Source organism: Sinohyriopsis cumingii, chromosome 17, assembly GCF_028554795.1.
Source record: "Sinohyriopsis cumingii isolate HCF-2022 chromosome 17, ASM2855479v2, whole genome shotgun sequence".
Lineage (NCBI taxonomy): Eukaryota > Metazoa > Mollusca > Bivalvia > Unionida > Unionidae > Sinohyriopsis > Sinohyriopsis cumingii.
The window spans coordinates 8,069,402-8,089,670 of NC_142977.1; positions in this window are offsets into that span (position 1 = coordinate 8,069,402).

Consider the following 20,269-nt stretch of genomic DNA (forward strand, 5'->3'; position numbering starts at 1 on the left):
CTTGTCCCTGTGATGGTCTGATCGCTTGTAATATGCCTGTCCCTGTCATGGTCTAATCGCTTGCAATATGCTTGTCCCTGTGATGGTCTGATTGCCAGGATTATGCTTGTCCCTGTGATGATCTGATAGCTTGTAATACGCTTTGCCCGGTGATGGTCTGATCGCCTGTAATATTCTTGTCGCTGTGATGGTCAAATCGCTTGTAATATGCTTGTTCCTGTGATGGTCTGATTGCTTCTAATAATTTTTTGGCCCTATGATGGCCTGATCGATCGTAATATGTTTGGCCCTGTGATGGTCTGATGGCTCGTAATATGTTTGTCCATGTGATGGTCCGATCGCTTGTAATATGTTTGTCCCTGTGATGGCCTGATCGCTTGTAATATGCTTGTCCCTGTGATGGTCTGATTGCCAGTAATATGCTTGTCCGTGTGATGATCTTATCGCCTGTAATATGCTTGGCCCGGTGATGGTCTGATCGCTTGTAATATCCTTGTCCCTGTGATGGTCTGATCGCTTGTAATATGCCTGTCCCTGTGATGGTCTGGTCGCTTGCAACATGCTTGTCCCTGTGATGGTCTAATCGCTTGTAATATGCTTGTCCCTGTGATGGTCTGGTCGCTTCTAATAAAATTGTTGGCCCTGTGATGGTGTGATCGCTCGTAATATGCTTGTCCATGTGATGTTCTGATCGCTTGTAATATGGTTGTCCCTGTGATGGTCTGATCGCTCGTAATATGCTTGTCCCTGTGATGATGCGATCGCTCGTAATATGTTTGTCCCTGTGATGACTTTATCGCCAGTAATATGCATGTCCCTGTGATGATCTGATCGCAAGTAATATACTTGTGCCTGTGATGATCTGATCCTTTGTAATATAATTGTCCCTGTGATGATCTGATCGCTAGCAATATGCTTGTCCCTGTGATGATCTGATCCCTTGTAATATGCTTGTCCCTGTGATGGTGTGATCTCTTCTAATAAATTTTTTGGCCGTGTGATAGTCTGATCGCTCGCAATATGTTTGTCCCTGTGATGGCTTGATCGCTTGCAATATGTTTGGCCCTGTGATGGTCTGATCGCTTGTAATATGCTTGTCCCTGTGATGGTCTGATTGCCAGTAATATGCTTGTCCCCGTGATCATCTGATCGCCTGTAATATGCTTAGCCCGGTGAAGGTCTGATCGCTTGTGATATGCTTGTCCCTGTGATGGTCTTAACGCTTGTAATATGCTTGTCCCTGTGATGGCTTAATCGCTTGTAACATGCTTGTCCCTGTGATGGTCTGATGGGTTCTAATAAAATTTTTGGCCCTGTTATGGTCTGATCGCTCGTAAAAGGTATGTCCATGTGATGGTCTGATCGCTTGTAATATGTTTGTCCCTGTGATGCTCTGATCGCTCGTAATATGCTTGACCCTGTGATGACTTGATCGCCAGTAATATGCTTGTCCCTCTGATGATCTTATCGCCAGTAATATGTTTGTCCCTGTGATGATCTCATCGCTAGTAAAATGCTTGTATCTGTGATGATCTGATCGCCAGTAATATACTTGTACCTGTGATGATCTGATCCCTTGTAATATGCTTGTGCCTGTGATGATCTGATCGCCAGTAATATGCTTGTCCCTGTGATGATCTCATCGCCAGTAATATGATTGTCCCTGTGATGATCTGATCGCCAGTGATATGCTTGTCCTGTGATGATCTGATCCCTTGTAATATGTTTGTCCCTGTGATGGTGTGATCGCTACTAATAAATTTTTTGGTCCTGTGATGGTCTGATCTCTTGTAATATGCTTGTCCCTGTGATGGTCTGATTGCCAGGAATATGCTTGTCCCTGTGATGATCTGATAGCTTGTAATACGCTTTGCCCGGTGATGGTCTGATCGCCTGTAATATTCTTGTCGCTGTGATGGTCAAATCGCTTGTAATATGCTTGTTCCTGTGATGGTCTCATCGTTTGTAATATGCTTGTCCCTGTGATGGTCTGATTGCTTCTAATAATTTTTTGGCCCTATGATGGCCTGATCGATCGTAATATGTTTGGCCCTGTGATGGTCTGATGGCTCGTAATATGTTTGTCCATGTGATGGTCCGATCGCTTGTAATATGTTTGTCCCTGTGATGGCCTGGTCGCTTGTAATATGCTTGTCCCTGTGATGGTCTGATTGCCAGTAATATGCTTGTCCGTGTGATGATCTTATCGCCTGTAATATGCTTGGCCCGGTGATGGTCTGATCGCTTGTAATATCCTTGTCCCTGTGATGGTCTGATCGCTTGTAATATGCCTGTCCCTGTCATGGTCTAATCGCTTGCAATATGCTTGTCCCTGTGATGGTCTAATCGCTTGTAATATGCTTGTCCCTGTGATGGTCTGGTCGCTTCTAATAAAATTGTTGGCCCTGCGATGGTGTGATCGCTCGTAATATGTTTGTCCATGTGATGTTCTGATCGCCAGTAATATGCTTGTACCTGTGATGATCTGATCCCTTGTAATATGCTTGTCCCTGTGATGATCTGATCGCCAGTAATATGCTTGTACCTGTAATGATCTGATCGCCAGTAATATACTTGTCCTGTGATGATCTGATCGCCAGTAATATGCTTGTCCTGTGATGATCTGATCCCTTGTAACATGCTTGTCTCTGTGATGGTGTGATCGCTTCTAATAAGTTTTTTGTCCCTGTGATCATCTGATCGCTCGTAATATGCTTGTCCCTGTCATGATTTGATCGCTTGCAATATGTTTGGCCCTGTGATGGTCTGATCGCTTGTAATATGCTTGTCCCTGTGATGGTCTGATTGCCAGTAATATGCTTGTGCCTGTGATGATCTGATCGCTTGTAATATGCTTTGCCCGATGATGGTCTGATCGCTTGTAATATGCTTGTTCCTGTTATGGTCTAATCGCTTGTAATATGCTTGTCTCTGTGATTGTCTTATCGCTTCTAATAATTTTTTGGCCCTGTGATGGACTGATCGCTCGTAATATGTTTGTCCAGGTGATGGTCTGATCGCTTGTAATATGTTTGTTCCTGTGATGGTCTGATCGCTCGTAATATGTTTGTCCATGTGATGGCCTGATCGCTTGTAATATGCTTGTTCCTGTGATGATCTGATCGCTAGTAATATGCTTGCCCCTGTGATGGTCTGATCGCTTGTAATTTGCTTGCCCCTGTGATGGTCTCATCGCTTGTAATATCCTTGTCCCTGTGATGATCTGATCGCTTGTAACACGCTTGTCCCTGTGATGGTCTAATCGCTTGTAATATGCTTGGCGGTTTGATGGTGTTGTAGTTGTGTGGGAAGGTGGTAGCTACATTGGGGAATTTGCTGCTAGAGCCAACAAACAACAACTAGGTTATATATTTCTTTAATTCACATTCAAAAGCTTCCTCTAACCATCATCATCATATTTAAATTATAGGCGTAATCGCTCATAGGGGCATGCAAGTTTGTTTAATATCCGAAACGGACTATTTAATTGGTCACGGGGAGCGGAATGGTGCCACATGGCGGACTTCAAGGAAACATCCTAATATCATGTTTCTATAACTAGCTTGATTGTTTCTGGTACATGGATCTGTATTTCCGTCATTCATCTAAACATTTGATATCTCACTAATAAGTTGTCTAGAAGCTGTTTTGAAAACATATAAATGATTATAATATAATCTGATCAGACTCACACTCACTTTCAACCTCTTCCTCAAAATATAAATATTAAATAAATGCAGTTTATGTCTAAGGGTTGGCAAAGATTGTCAGAGTGCAAGTATAAAATATTTATTTCTTTAAAATCTATATATAAGATATTCTTGCTAATTAGAGAAACTGAATATACTATCTTGTTTTTAATATCATCAGCATTTTCAAAATCTAAAGCTAATTGTAAGTCCTGTAAGTAATCATTTAATTAATTTGCATAAACACAAATGCATGTTCTCACTTACATAGACCATAGAGCTAGACCTGTTGAACCAAATGATTAAGGTCCATAAGGTCATGGGGTGAGCGTGCTGTAAAGATAATGCTTGTATTGTTTTGGAAGATGTGGATTATATTCAACATGACTATGTACAAGACTAGAAATAGGAAAACAGTTAAATCAAATAATAAGTCCCTACTACAATGGTCTGACCACCTTTAATATGCTTGTCCCGGTGATGATCTGATCGCTCGTAATATGCTTGTCCCTTTGAGGGTCCGATCGCTTTTAATACGCCTGACCCTGTGATAATCCGATCGCCAGTAATATTCTTGTCCCTTTGATGGCCTGATCGCTTGTAATATGCTTGTCTCTGTGATGGTCTCATCGCTTGTAATATGCTTGTCCCTGTGATGGTCCGATCGCTTTTAATATGTCTGACCCTGTGATGATCCAATTGCTTGCAATACACTTCAAAACAAAAATGCATTAGCATTATGACCTAATCATAAATGTCTTCATATTACTGCACACTGTAACAAAATATTACTGGTAGATTCATATCTTCAGCGTCTTTATTTAAAAAAATTATGAGATATATATATATATATATATATATATATATATATATATATATATATATATATATATATATATATATATATATATATATATATATATATATATATATATATATATAACAATTAATAATTATATTTTGGACTTGACCTTGTCCAAAGTCAAGTTCATTTTCTACCTGAATTAAATAATTTGTATTTTAAATTCTGTTAACAACTATTGCACATCAAATATTTATCTATGTGCAAGGGTTAACTATTAGGTTTATTACCTTGGCATGAGTCAATGACATTGTGCTTACCATGTTCTTTATTATAGCGTTGGTAACATAATTTCTTATTATAACTACGATTTTATCTGGAAAACATTTGGAACCTTCCAGAATGAAATTTCCATTAAGTAATAGTTTAGGGTTGTTTGTTTTTGTGTTTTCAAAATGCTAATTGTGACGTGAGGTCAAGTAGTGGACTACGTAAACTTGCTTATTGGAAATATAATTGTTTTGTGCTATCAGCTCTTGAAGCAGAACCATTTTTGTGCCCAGTATTTCTTTTTGGCTGGAATTTATTTATTCAAATTATTTAATTGAAGTTATTCTTTTCTGGAAATAAAAACTGCCCCAAAGTAACATTCATTTAAATAAGGACTTGGATTTATAGCGCAATGCAAGCAACGATATATTCTTGGATTGCAATAATATGATTCAACAAAAGACTGTTGGCACATTAACGTACGCAGACAAACACTATCAGCATTGAAAATTATTTTGAAATATCAATAATCTATGATTATTTGGGATTTATTTCGCAATGCCGTAATCTCCTTTTACAATTTTCATTTTGGTATTCTAGGGAAATAAATGACTTGTTGAATTTTTACAAAGCCGGTTGCTTGTCACCCCTTTTTATTACTTATTTTAAGAACATGTGTTTGTAATAATTAGAATAAAGAAAATATTAGTACTTTTCATTTTATATATTCAGAATTGTAAACGTATACGGCACAAAGTCATCCGCCTTTACATGAAATGACCGTGCTATCAATACACTTCTAATTTGTATAGGTGCCCGCGGGTGCTTAAGTGGTCTAAGTCTTTCGAACTGACAGATCACTCACATTTCACCTCTGTCAGTGTTGGTTTGAATCTCATCTAGGCTAGCGTGGGAATGTGAGAAAGCATGACAGTGGTTTCCTGTCGATCGGTGGTTCTTCACGGAATTGTCCTCCACCAAATATACTCGCCGCTATGTATGGCCTCTCTTGCGGTGAAAAATGGCATTACAACCATCAAATCCGAAATAAAACACCTCCATTATGGCGGTTTCGCTGGTTATAAAATCCCATTACACACAATAGCGAACGGAGACTGGGTAAATGGATGTAATGGAGTGGTAACTTTGCACAGTCCAACTTTACTTTAACTGTAAATTGTGGGAATTCGGTTTTGGTGAATTTTCCAAAGAGAAACTGATTTTTCAATCTTCACAGAGTGTTTTACAAGAAACACAACAAACTTGCATTTTGAAAATATTCTCCATAATTATCCTCAAATGGTTTTAATAAATACGTTAGTGAAACAATGTAACCGACGACGTGTAATGACCTTTCCCCTTTTGAAAGAAGTATTATGAGAAAGCGTTGATTTGTGTTTAAATAAAATAAAATAAATAAATAAATAAATAAATAAATAAATAAATAAATAAATAAGTAAATAAGGACAGAAGACACATTTCCATATACAAGACAATAGCTAATTGCCGAGTGACCATGTTTATTTACCTCCAAGTGCTTCCAGAAAAAATTATTAAAAGCACTCTATATATTTCTGATTTTAAGATCCACTTTCCTTTGACTATATTAGAACATGATATAATTTTTAGATGCCTTGCAAAACACACTTATATTGAAAGCATCATTTGATTCAATAATTTTCACTTTAGACAAATAACTCTCGGGACTATTAAGAGATGGTTAGTATACAAGAATTTTAGCGGTAAAAATATCTGTCGTGAGGTGTGCACAATTATTTTCAAATGCATTTATAAATTATCGTGTAAATATAAAGCTATAAGTAGATGAAAAAACCTATGATAATGTTTTCATTATAAAAGTGAGACCGGTGGTTAGAGAATCCGCCTCGGATCGGGAGGTCGCGGGTTGGAACCCCAGCCGAGTCATACCAAAGACTTTTAAAATCGGTACTTACAGCTGCCTCGCTAAGTGCTCAACATTAAAAGGTTAGTGTTATGACTGCTCATCCTGATGTCAGGATAATGTGACTGGGTAAGACATCATGCTACATGTCTGCAGCATGATGCCCCAGTGCTAGAGGTCACTATAAACTGCAACACTGCAGACATCTTTATATGACTGAATAGGTTTTCAAGCCACGTTAAAACTCCAAATATCACACACACACACACACACAAATTACGCAATTATCTGTAGAAAATAGTTCACAACATTCTAGGATATTACGTTTACGGTAGTAAAATTGCTTCTAAAGTCGTCCATTTTGGTCTCTAAAGAGAGGACTAATGACTCATGGGTAGTATTCGTCTCTAGTACCATAACTGTCACAGTAATAACATTTCTTTCTTTGACTGGTACATTTTCCAATCGACTAGTTTCAATTTGTATAGTGTCTGCGTGAAACAGCAAGCGCCAAGGTAATTTTAAAAAGATTGGGCGGAGTCGCATAGACAAGTCGTAGTAGATTGCATAAATAGCTCATTGCACTGGACAACAAATTTTTACAAAAGTCATGTTACTGAAATAAAATTAGTCAATTCTTATCAATTTTTATGTGCTGAACACGAATATGACAGTCAAATTGCAAAATTGGCTCTAGTTTTTTTGTAATCTGCAAGAAATTAATGTTTACATAACGAAATGCATTCCAATAGTAAAATGTCAACTGTAATAGCCTACCTATAAAAAATCAAGTCATTGACTACATCTTAGATTTCTTCGCCTGTCTCTTGTACAGCTGTTCGGGAGCATCTCTGAGGAGTGTCCAGCAGTAGTCAGCCAGCATTGTAGTGGACCATTTTCCCTGGTATCTTTGTTCCATTGTTGCGATATCTTGATGAAAACGTTCGCCGTGTTCATCACTAACAATACCACAGTTGCTAGGAAAGAAATCCAAATGGGAATGAAGGAAGTGAATCTTTAGAGACATATTGCAGCCAAGTTTCTTATACTTCATCAACATGTCTTCTACTAGTTCCTTATAGTTTTCTGCCCTAACATTTCCGAGGAAGTTTGTAGAAACTAGGCGAAAAGCATTCCATGCTTGTTTCGCGTCACCTTCCAGCAAGTTGTTGAACCGGTCATCTTTGAAAAGCTCTCGAATCTGAGGACCCACAAAAACTCCCTCTTTAATCTTTGCTTCGCTGAGTTGAGGGAATTTTTCATGCAGGTATCGGAATGCTGGCAAAGTCCGGTCAATGGCTTTCACGAAGTTCTTCATCAAACCTAGTTTGATGTGAAGGGGTGGTAGCAAGATTTTCTGAGCCTCAACCAGAGCTGGGTGTTGGATATTCTTTTCTCCAATGGCTACATTCTGCCTGTGAGTCCATTCCTTCCTCATGTAGTGCATTTCCCTTGCTCGGCTATCCCATTCGCATAAGAAACACATGTATTTTGTATATCCTTGCTGCAGTCCCATTAAAAGGGCAACTACCTTCAAATCACCACAGAGGTGCCAGCTGTACTTGTTATACTCAATGGAATTCAGTAGCTGCCTTAAGTTATCGTATGTCTCTTTCATGTGGACAGCATACGCTACTGGAATAGATGGAAGAATGTTTCCATTGTGCAAAAGCACAGCCTTGAGACTCAGTTTCGAAGAGTCCACAAATAGTCTCCATTCTTGTGGGTCATGAGTGATTTTTAAAGCATTCATGAGGCCCTCAATATCGAAACAGAATATCAGATTACTTTCCTTTCTGAAGAAAGGCTCCAATTGCTGGTGGCGCTTTCGATATGCAGTAATTGTGACATCTTCTTCTAGAAGATTCCATTGTTGGAGTCTTGATCCTAGCAATTCTGCCTTGTTCTTTGATAAGTCCAAATCACGAATCAGGTCACTTAGTTCTTCCTGTGTTATTCTGTGTGGGGTTGATGATGCACCACAGTGAAAATCTGGATCACTGCATGCTGATGGACCAGGAGAAGAACAGGTCGACTCACCTTTGTCTTCGTCAGATGAATCAAGAGAATATTCTGCTGGAGGTTCTGGAATAGGAAGTCCCTCACCATGTGGAACTGGTCTCAATGCAGACGGAATGTTTGGGTAGACTATTCTCGACTTCTTTCGCTTCGTTATTCCGCCGGAAAGAGGAGGAACCAAGTAGAAGTGACAGTCATTTAGGTGGTTGCTTGGCTCTCTCCACACTATTGGGACTGCAAACGGCATTGATGACCTTTTGCAATTCAACCACTGTGAAAGCTGTGTTGTACATGTAGCACAGCATATATGCGGAGCCCAAGGCTTGTCTTGGTCACCAACCTTGCATCCGAAGTAAAGATGATATGCCTTCTTCACTTGAGAATTGATACTTTTCTTCTGGTTGGCAAATGTCACTTCCCCACAAATATAGCAAAAATTGTCCGCGGTATTAACACACTTTCGAGGCATTACTGTTCTTTATTGTACGTAAATGGATAAAATAATAAGTTTTATGTAACAGTAGCTTGAACTGTCTCGCACAACGTCTAAAATATTTTAAATGCTGAACCTATCTGATTGGGCTTTATATAGTACACTGCTTATGTCAGCTTCAGCAGCTGCCTGGCATTAACATGTATAGTACACTGCTGACGTCAACTTACTTCAGCAGCCGCATGGCATTAGTATTGCATTGCATCAGAAAATGATGCAATCAACTGTGGATGATGTGAGCATGATGGTATTATGCAATGTTACATCATTATTCCGGATGTTGCTGCAGTCCTACTGGAGAAATTTACACAGTGAAACATAGAAAATGAGGTATATGAATATCTTCAAAACGAGAGCCAATACAAATTTTTCACGGTTATATTCGTGTTCGGCACACCAAAATACTACAGATTAGGGCCTTTTCAAGTCAGTAATGATTTCACTGTTGACCAGTGTTGTTAGTGCCTTATCACGGCTTTGATCATTGCACGAGCGAGTTCTCCCTGTTTCCCTAAACATCAGTTACTATAGTACTTTAAATTAGTCCGAGTTGTTTGGAACATTCATATTTTATCATATAACCGATATACAGCAAATAGTGCCAGAATATTTGGACTTCTCCCCTTATACTTTGATTGATTTATTTTGTTTTTGACAAATAAAGAATTCTAGTTAATACTTATCAAAGAATCAGCTGTTTTTTGGTGTTATGTACAAATATGCTATATATATATATATGAATGGATAAAAAGCTATCCCATGACATACAACTCGGATCAGGCATTAAAGAGTGTTGTTTGGCCCTGGATATACAACTGGGAACAGGCATTGAAGAGTGGTGTTTGGCCCTGGATATACAACTCGAATCAGGCATTAAAGAGGGGTGTTTGGCTCTGGATATACAACTCGAATCATGCATTAAAGAGTTATGTTTGGCCCTGGATATACAACACGAATCAGGCATTAAAGAGTGTGTTTGGCCTTGGTAGGGCAGTTTATGGATTCACCTTGTTGGTTTAAATATAATATAATGTATTTTCTACCCACAAGACCTGGCGTAAAACGCCATATTACTTTGGAAAAACAGAAGAACATTGATTGGAATCTACATAATGTGAAGCTTACGCTAAACTGTGTCTTGTACTCTGTGAACTATGTGTTGTACTCTGTGAACTATGTGTTGTTATCTGTGAACTATGTCTTGTATTCTGTGAACTATGTCTTGTACTCTGTAAACTATGTATTTTACACTGTGAACTTGTATTGTGCTCTGTAAACTGTCTGGTACTCTGTGAACTATGTCTTGTACTCTGTAAACTATGTATTGTACTCTGTGAACTATGTCTTGTACTATTTGAACTGTTTTGTACTCTGTGAACTATATCTGGTACTCTGTAAACTGTCTTGTACTTTGTAAGCTATGTCTTGTAATCTGTGAACTTGTCTTGTACTATGTAAACTATGTCTGGTTCTCTGTGAACTATGCATTGTACTCTGTGAACTATGTCTTATACTCTGTGAACTATGTCTTATACTCTGTGAACTATGTCTTGTACTCCGTGAACTATGTCTTATACTCTTTGAACTATGTCTTGTAGTCTGTAAACTACGTCTTGTACCATGGGAAATATGTTCATTGTTATGCTTTGTATGTAATTTTATTCATATTTTCTGTATAATCATATGCACCAGTATCGAGATCACTGATGTTACGTTTGTTGTTACTGGGGAGGGGGAGACAATGATAATAAGCCTATGCTTTCCACTGAATCTCCCAAAATTACGTGATTGTTATTGAATTTGACAATGTTTCCCAAATACGGTTTAAACTAATCTGTATTCCTCTGCTCTTAGCAATTTATACCCAACAGCACTCGAAGATAAACTATTAACTAGATTTAGCAGAGAAAACAAAACATAATGGCTTGATTTTGTTTCGTTAAGTCCTTTCAATTGCCTAGATTAGTAATTTATTAGCTAAGAGGACAGAAGTAAATTTTACCCCCTTTCAAAATATATTCTTCCGTTCGTTCCCGTGATATGCATATTGCATTTCCATTCACATAAAAATGCCCGTTTAGCGAACTTTTCTTATCCTTTATTATTCTCTTGTTTATTCTCATTTGTTTATAAATGCATATATTTCGCCATTCTGCAATTTGTCTATCTTGTTTTTCATTCATTGTTATTTTCATTCGTTTGTTCATTTTTCATTCGTTTTATTCTATTCCTTTACCTGCCAACTTACATACACGTACCTGTTTGTTCGATTGTTTTATTGTGTTTTGATTTTAATTACAAGACTAACAGATGAAATCGAAAACTAAATGGATTCTAGCAATTACAATAAAGGCAATCTAAATAATAAGAATAAAAAAACCCACAGATCGTCAGATAATTCTTAAGGCAGATGGTTATAAGTAAAATTGATACAACCGTGGTACAAGAATTTTGGAATATTTGAATTTCTAATTAGCAAACAACTATGAGCGATTTAAAACCTTTTCTTGCATTAACTTTTGTAAACATTACAAAGATATTATGTAGCAAAATCGGCATAGACGTAGGAGCCACGAGTGGTATTAAGCGCTCTCCGTTACGGATCACTGCCATGACACCTCTGTCTGCGTGGGTTCGAGTCTAGAATTCGGCTAATCTGAGTATGTGAGAAAGCTTGCCAGTAGTTTCTCGTGGGTCGGTGGTTCTTCCCGGGGTTTTCCCGGGTTCTTCCTCCACCATTAATACTGGCCGCCGTGCGTAGCCTATCGTGTGCTGAAAAATGGCGTTAAACCCCACAACAACAACAACAGAGAAAACGTAAATAACAAAATCAACAAAATCTATGACAAAGCGTATAAGTCTTCACGGAATGCAGATGATTACCTATCATTGATTACCTATTTACATTAATCTGAAAGTTTCTGTATTTAGGACGTTAACTAGGGTGGATAATTATCTAGCAACTAAACTAGCATGTATCTCGTCGGAGATCGCTTGAGGCGAGAGACATTAAAAACACGGTATGCAGAGGTATTTTACCACTCACTGTCACGTAGATTTAAGGCTAGTTTGTTTTCTAACCATAAAGTTCATATTGAGGCAGGGAAATAAAATATGACATTGATTCAGTGATCTTATGTAACTTCTATTCAAGAAATAATTTACTATTAGTTCATGACGGTCACTTTGCATTTTGTATTTTTAAATTTACCAAGATATTAGAGAAACATTTAATATAATATAAATTGTTGTGCCCGTCCACCTTTAGAATCGTTATTTAATTATTTATTATGATTTTTTTCAAAGTCCACAGTCTATACACCATTCATTACCTTATCAGAAAGCGTACTTAATATCTGACAGTTATACTGTAAGAAGTGTATTGCTCTTCAGTGTGGAGACCATTTAGTTTGAATCATACGACGGTAGTTTAAATTACTGACATAAAGTTAATAAATTTACTTCCATCTCTATTGGGAGGGAGATGATATTGTAATCCCTTTCATTGTCTCAGAATAAGGCAAGACATAACTTTGCATCGCCTTAGAACGATTTGATCATTTTCTTCGTACCTGCGTACAACGTTAATTAGGGTGGACAACTGTCTAGCAACTAAACTAGCATTTATCTCGTTGTAGATCGCTTGCGGTGAGAGACACTAAAAGGACGTTTTTGGATCTTGTCATGGGGTGAACGTTCTCCAGTTTTGTTCTCCAGCCATAGGGGTAAGTGTGACATTTGTATTTTATTTGATATGTGAAGCATATTCAGGTTTTAATGTCATTTCGTGAATTGATGCCTTTAGTACTACGCGGATTTGAAATGGTGTGAACTTTTGAACTGTTAAAAATTGCTATTAGGAGTTTAATTTAGTAGCATGTATCTATAGATTTTAATTCCATACCTGTTATTATGACCAGCACGGTTTTATTGTAACTGTCTGTACCTGACTGTGCGTATGCCTATACGCATGTAAGTGAGCATGGTTGATCCATGAAGGGCTGGCGTTTCCAATACAACTAGGCCAACCCAATTCAGCAACAGTGTGCTGTATGTGCGTATGTATGTGTGGGTATACCAGGCTGTCTGTCTGGCCGTCTTTGTAACTATATGAATATAGAAGATGATGTATCAATCAAGGCCATACAAAGACGAAACCGCTGATCTGTAAACTTGTGTGCATGGTTGATCCATGAAGGGTGTATGCGGCCGATACAAATGTGGGCCAACCCAAGAATTCGGGAGAACTGTGGGGTTTGTCATTGTTCATATTTTCAATTTTTTGTTTTGTATTATTGTGCGGTTGGTGGTGGTGTGTGGGGGTGACGTATGTGTGTGGTGGTGTGTGTGTGGATAAGAGATTCAATGATATTAGTGTAGGACGAATCCTCGTTGATTGCATTTGAACTTTCCTTAACCTTTATTCTTTCACTTTTCTAAAAAGTCAGGTAAAGTGGTACTAAATGTGCGCCTCCTACCCACTTAACTTCAAACTTCACATCCGCACTGTAGGAAGTCAGACTAGTACCAACCAAGGCCTCTCCCCCAGCATGTGAAATTATAGTTAACTGGGTGCTTTAATAGTGGAGCAGGTCCTTGAGGACTTCAACTTCGGGCTGCGTAATGGACGGACAAAATGGCACAAGATCGCATTTACTGGCATATATTCTGTGGCAATGATGCATGAGTCTGCACGCTAATGACGGCGAGTTGGTTGTTACCAAACTGTCTGTTGTTAGTGTATCTATGTTTAGTTTAAAACATTATGGCCTTATTTATACAGAAATAAAGTTTTGTACTTGTAAAGGCAAAGTATTAACGAACTGAAAATCCAAAGGTGAGATTGAAAATGGTTGTTACTTGTAAGCTGTTATGTATACTTTAATTTTGTTGGTTTCATCCTTCTGTTACATTGTTTAAGACCATAGAGTCGTAACAAGGCAATGATGTTAGGGAAGCAGGATGTGAATATATACGAAAAGATATCAAAGACAAATGGCATTAGCGAGATGATACAATTTTGCAATGAATGGTTTGTGTTCTACGTATGATTTATTACTATTGTATGTAATACCTGAAACTGTGCTGGCAAATTTCAGGATATGTTGGAAAAGAGGAGATTATTTTGCCAATATTACATTTAAGTAATTAATCTATTTTATTGTTTATAGTTTATGTCCTGCAGTTTGAGGCTCATTGCCGAAAGATTTTAGATTTTCTTTTGCTTTGGTTTGTTTAGCTGAGATGTGTGTGTGTGTGTGATTTAGATTTTTAACGTAGCTTTAAGAAGTTTTCAGTCATATCGCTACGATGTCTGCAGTGTAAAAGTTTGCAGTGATGTATAGCACTGGGACATCATGCTGCAGGCACGTATATTTATATGTGTGTGTGTGTGTGTGCATATATATATATATATATATATATATATATATATATATATATATATATATATATATATATATATATATATATATATATATATATATATATATAATGTATTTTATACGTGTGTATGTATATATCGATCTTGGATGCATTGTAGTGCTGAAACTCAAAAGGATCTTCCTCGATGGGTCCATTGAAGACTGTATTTTTGACGATACCACTGATCACATGTTTGGGTAACTGACCTTGAAACAGATGACCTTCGATGATAAATTGATGCCCAGCGGGAATGGTGAAAGGTTTCACTTCCACGCGTCATATTGGATACTTGGCGGTCGCTCTGCGCAAAGTGTGACTGATGTCGTTTCCTACTTTAGGTAACACGTCCACACGTCGCACGTAAAATCTAGCTTCTTCGATGATGGTTTTGTTGTTGTTGTTATCATTGTGGTGTTTAACGCCATTTTTCAGCACAAGATAGGCTATACATGGCGGCCAGTATTAATGGTGGAGGAAGATGATGGTTTTGTAATAGACAGCATCACTTTTCAAATGGAAAGCCACACTGCTGAGATTCAGTCTCAGGCGGACATCCACTCCGTTCAACAAGTACTTCTCTTGCGTCCACATCTCTAAATGCAAACGATCCATTAGTTCTAAATTTTTGTTGGGTCCTTTGATTTGGTTTCGTCGGGTGTTGTATCCTACATTTTGGATTGGGTCTTTATCTGTAATCAAATCGGTATCGTTAAACTTGTCCACTGTATCAGGTTTCCGTACCACGCAAGCATCCAGATGGGTATTCTTGGCTTCTTTTCCGTACGTCAAGAGATTTTCCAGGTACGTTTGGTAAGGTTAAGTGTCCATGCTGCTCCTGACCAGTTTGTTATTCAAATATAAATCTACCCCAGTGACCAAGGAATGCGTGAATCTAATGGCGAGGGCAAATTTATCTTGGTCCTTTATATCGTGACCGTCTGTCGATGTGTCAATTACTTTCTCTTTCAAGCATAAGTAAAAGTAACTTCTATTCAGATCAATGTAATCTTTGGACTGTCCTTTGATTTCAAACTCGATTGAAGCTGGTCCTGAGTCCTTCACAGATCAGACGGGATAAAATTCGACCCATTGGGATTCTTGCATCATCATCATGGTGGGTGGCATGGTAAACATATGCAGTTCCGATTTCGTACAGGTGCAAGACTCTAGGTGCATCTTTTTTGTCTGACTGTGATTTTTTTTAACACTCAAACGCTTGTAAGTCTCCGACAGTTCTTCTTTTCTTAGTCTTTCTATCTTTATGAGTGTGCAGTCCTCTGGAAGGGTGTCTTGGTATTCTCAATATGCCTTGTCCTTGCTGTGGCGTCAGGGAAGCAGGAGTTTCCAAAATGTCTTTGCCCAAATGAAGCAAGACATTTTTGCCTTCTCTCAAGAAAGCTTCTTTTGGTTTTTATTTGTCGATGATGACATTTTTGAGAAATTCTTTGCCATGCGTCCATGTGGCATTTTTCAAAGCGTGCATTCCTTGTGTCACCATCGGTTTCAACACCGGGTCCAACGAATGAAAAGGCCGATTTCCTCATATCTGCTAAACCATATCCTTACTATCGAGCGACTCCTCGGTACACTGGATACATGACTTATAAATCGCTAGAGATTCGTTTTCGAAAATGGAATTTTATCGTGACTTTTCCTTTGGGAGAATGGAATATTTTGTCCCAGATCTTCTTTTATAGCAATGTTGACAGTGTCAAAATACGTATTACGGACGGGTAAATAGTAAGGATGTACAAATTCGCGTTGAACGTGATAGGTATTTCCGATTTCCTGGTCATTGGCCGTGGTAGAATCCACTTTGAAAAGAATGACACACAGTAACGGTACGGAGGTTTGCCCCACCACAGTGTAATCCACTACATCGGAGTACTCAAACATCAAATTGAGTCCTTCGTTCAATTCTACAGGGATCCAAAAGCTCCGTAAAATCCATATTACTGTTGATGTTTGGGCTCAGATTGTGTGCTACATCTGTGGATGTCCACCCAAAATTTCAAACAAATTGCCATTAAACCTGAAGGACAACGTGTCGGTATCTTGAAATTTTATCTGTAGGGGAAAAGCCAATTTATGGTACTCAATATTAACACTTCTTTTGACTCCTTTCGGGGCTTTGCATAAATTCTACCTCGAACCTCAGCAATTGTGTCCACCAAATGTTCACCGCAAAAATAATAGCCTGGCAGAATTTTCAACGTGTAAATACTGAATGACGGATTGCTTGCTAACCTTTTGTCACTTGAAAACCCAATCCTGTATTTCTTTCTTTTTGCAATTGGGCGTTCAGGATTTCGACCTGGAATATGTTTTGAGTTACAGTGATGTTTTTAATTTGTGTGGGGTAAATCTTTTCCAGCAAAGACACTTTCAAATATGGCTTCATGATCTAATTGGATGGTATGAGGTAATGTGTCCGTGTAATAACGGTGTTATTGGGAAACACCTCCATGGGACTGTCACTGGGTAGCGTTAAGTAAAATTGGTTCTTGTTGTTTATAATTCCAGAATTCTGCTACTGTCCGAGGGGTCACTGGAAGTCAGAGGAGTGTCTCCGCCCAAAACGTTAATGTTGTTGGACCGGTGACTGACGCTGAACGCAAGAGTCCCGTTGTTCCCGTACCAGAAGTATTTCAAGGAAGAAATAAGAAAAAGGTAGCCGATGCAATTGCTCAGTAAAATGGTCCACAATTGTTAGTCTGCTTGTTGCAAACTAAAATTGGCAAAGGCCGCACCGAGGACACAATACACCACAATGTTTTGGCAGAAAAAGACGATTTGCGTTTTAGGCATACGTTCTCCACCAAACCCACAAGGGTTGGTTTTGTAGATCTTGCAGAGAAGAACTAGGTGACGAAGTGGTCACTGCGGTCGAGGCTGTGTCGAAGGGCCTAAGAGGCATTTCTTTTTTTATAGCCGATGACTTGCGAAGCGTCAATCAAAGAATCAAAACTTGTAGGATATACTTTCCAAAGCACTTTGACTTCTTCTAGACGTCGTTTTCCAACTTTACGCATTCTTTGTTCGAGAATGATTTCGATGTCATACACTTAGTCTTCTTTTATGGTCAGGTGTTATACCTCGGGCAAGTAAAACGTTCCTTTTAACACTTCCTCGTTTATGTCTTCCAATTTATAGATGGCAGGATGACGACCACTCACTCGTCTAGTGTCACGAAACAATTCGTTGGTCCAGTTTTGTAAGTAACCTTTGTCGAAAGTGCCTTTGGTTTTGCCAATGCGCACCAAATCTTCTGCTGCCAGGAATCTACTTTTCTTGGGGACAGCCACCGTCTGGGACGGACAAAACAGCCGCTCAAAAAGGGTCACTTAGTTGTCGGGAGTCACTTCTTGAGGGGCATGTCCGATGCTCCGATGGTAAGATTGGTTGTACGCTTGAACCAAGTGTGGTAGGACGTTAATGTACTTAAGAATGTTTAGATGAGGAAAGTATTTCCACATGCGTTCTTTCAAGCTGCTTTGAAAACGACCCACAATGCTGGCTTTGGTTTCGGGAATCTCGGTGGTGAAAAGATGAACGTCTCGTTTGTCTAATTCTTTTTTAAAAGCTTGGTTCAGAAATTCGGTGCCTTTATCGGCTTGCCGTCGAAGATGGTGACGTTCGCTTTGTTTCACCGCCAGTTTGAGGAATCGCACTAATTTACTGCTCGATTTGTAAGTCAATGGCCCATGCACATTTAGAAAATATGTCGATGACACAAAGCAAATATTTGCGGCCGTGATTGCAGGTGGCCAAATGAGAGACATCGGCTAAAGCGGCTTGCTAATGACGATAGTTGTCCTCCACTCGGGTGAGAGTTCTGGAAAAGTTTCGTCGAATGAGTTTACATATAGTGTATATGGCTTGTTCTTGTTACCATCCTTGCACTTGAGATAAACGGAGACTATTCAGTCGTATTTTGGCAGCACGATACAATCTCTTAACTGGTGGTTGAGGTGGTAATGGAATGGCTTTGGTCTTTTCTTTTTTCACTTCTTCTTTTCCTTCTTTCTTTTTCATTTCTATCGAAGAAGGAGTGGACATTATCTTTTTAAAACAAACTTTCAGTCCTTCTCATTGGGTGTAGGGTATAGAGTCAACAAGGGCGCCACAATCTTACTAGGAATGGGAGCTGGTGACGGTGTTTAAAAGACTTCCCGTACCTATTCTTCCTCAGGTATTCGTGGGGCTGCGTCTGTGCAAGACCCCTGGGGGTCGGGTGGGTGGTGGTAGTGATGGTGATAAGACTTTTCATCAGGGTCTTAAAATCTTTCAGAGTGAGCAGATTTGTTTCGTCTATAGCTTTCTGGTGAAAGAGTTGTAGTCGTTGCAATAGTACTTTTGTGATTGCTCTGTTTCGGACAAATAGTTGCGATCCATCAACGACTGAAATTCGAGTTGTAACTGGAACAACTGGGAGGTAAATGGGGAGGGTTTTCCGTTGTTCTTGCCAACGATGGTATTCCATCCATCGTTTGTAGGCATTAAATCAAGTTTTCATCCTTCCATCGGATTTCACGTCTGAGAAATTTGGACTTTGGAGGTCCCTTTTATCTTCTTGGTCCTTTGTATCTTGCTTCCATGAATCCACCCAGCATTGTTCCCAATATTCCTTTTAGAAAGGGTCCTAACAACAGAGGCACAATATCTCCGCGTTTTATCAACATCTACTTCGTTTGACGAATGGGTGACGAATGGGTATTTTCTTTTGAACGATTTGGCAAAGAACGTGGCGATGTTTGGCTAATCATTTTTATCTGGTGTTTAAACAAAGGTATCGTACATTTCAAGACGTTCGAACAGCATTCGTACACGGTATTGATGACGTCTTTGTTTGAATTAGTTTTTTTCCCCGCAAGGGTGGATGCGCATTGGAAAGGACGGACAATATGTCCCCATGTTTGATTAAACGAGGAGGCAGAAGGAGTTAGAAGAGGGATGGCTTCTGGGGGTGACAACTTTTGGTATTCAGGAGCACAAAAACACTGATTTCCATTTTTTGCCTCAGGTTTATTTTATGCTGGAACGCGTCCCCACTGATTGTCTTAAGATCATATTAACTTGATGACTGGCATCAGACGTCGTGGAGGGGTTCGTAACGGACCAAATCGGGACAGTTCTTGCTTGAAGAAATTCAGTAAACTGTGTAACATGCCCGATCTCTCTAGGACTATGATTTTGGGAGCAGGTACATTGTGAGCAGCTAACACTGCAGCTAAAGTGGACGAGGATGTCACCGCTGAAGAAGTTCTTGGAGACGTGGGTTTCCATTGTTTCATCAACATTACGAATGTAAGGTTGGGTCCTGGACGAAGTGTCTCTCTTGCGGGTAGAAACTGTGTTCTGGGGGCTTTTATGTTTCTGAGGACTTTTTCTTTTTTGTGGACTTTTCTTTTCTGGGGTTGTGACATGGTCTTGACATTGTTGCCCTTTTTCTTCTTTGGGGTTCGTTTAGCTTTTTTGGGAGTGGCATTTTTTTAACATTGGGAGCAGTATGATCGCATTTTAAGACGGAGCAAATGATGACACCTCCTAAAGAATCGCTACCTCCAGGTTTCAAAGGGATTTGCCTTTTGGTTTGAGTTTCGATGCGAGGATCAGCCATTTGCGTCAAGGCTACTTTGTTGCTCTCAAAAAGCGTTGAGTTTCATGAG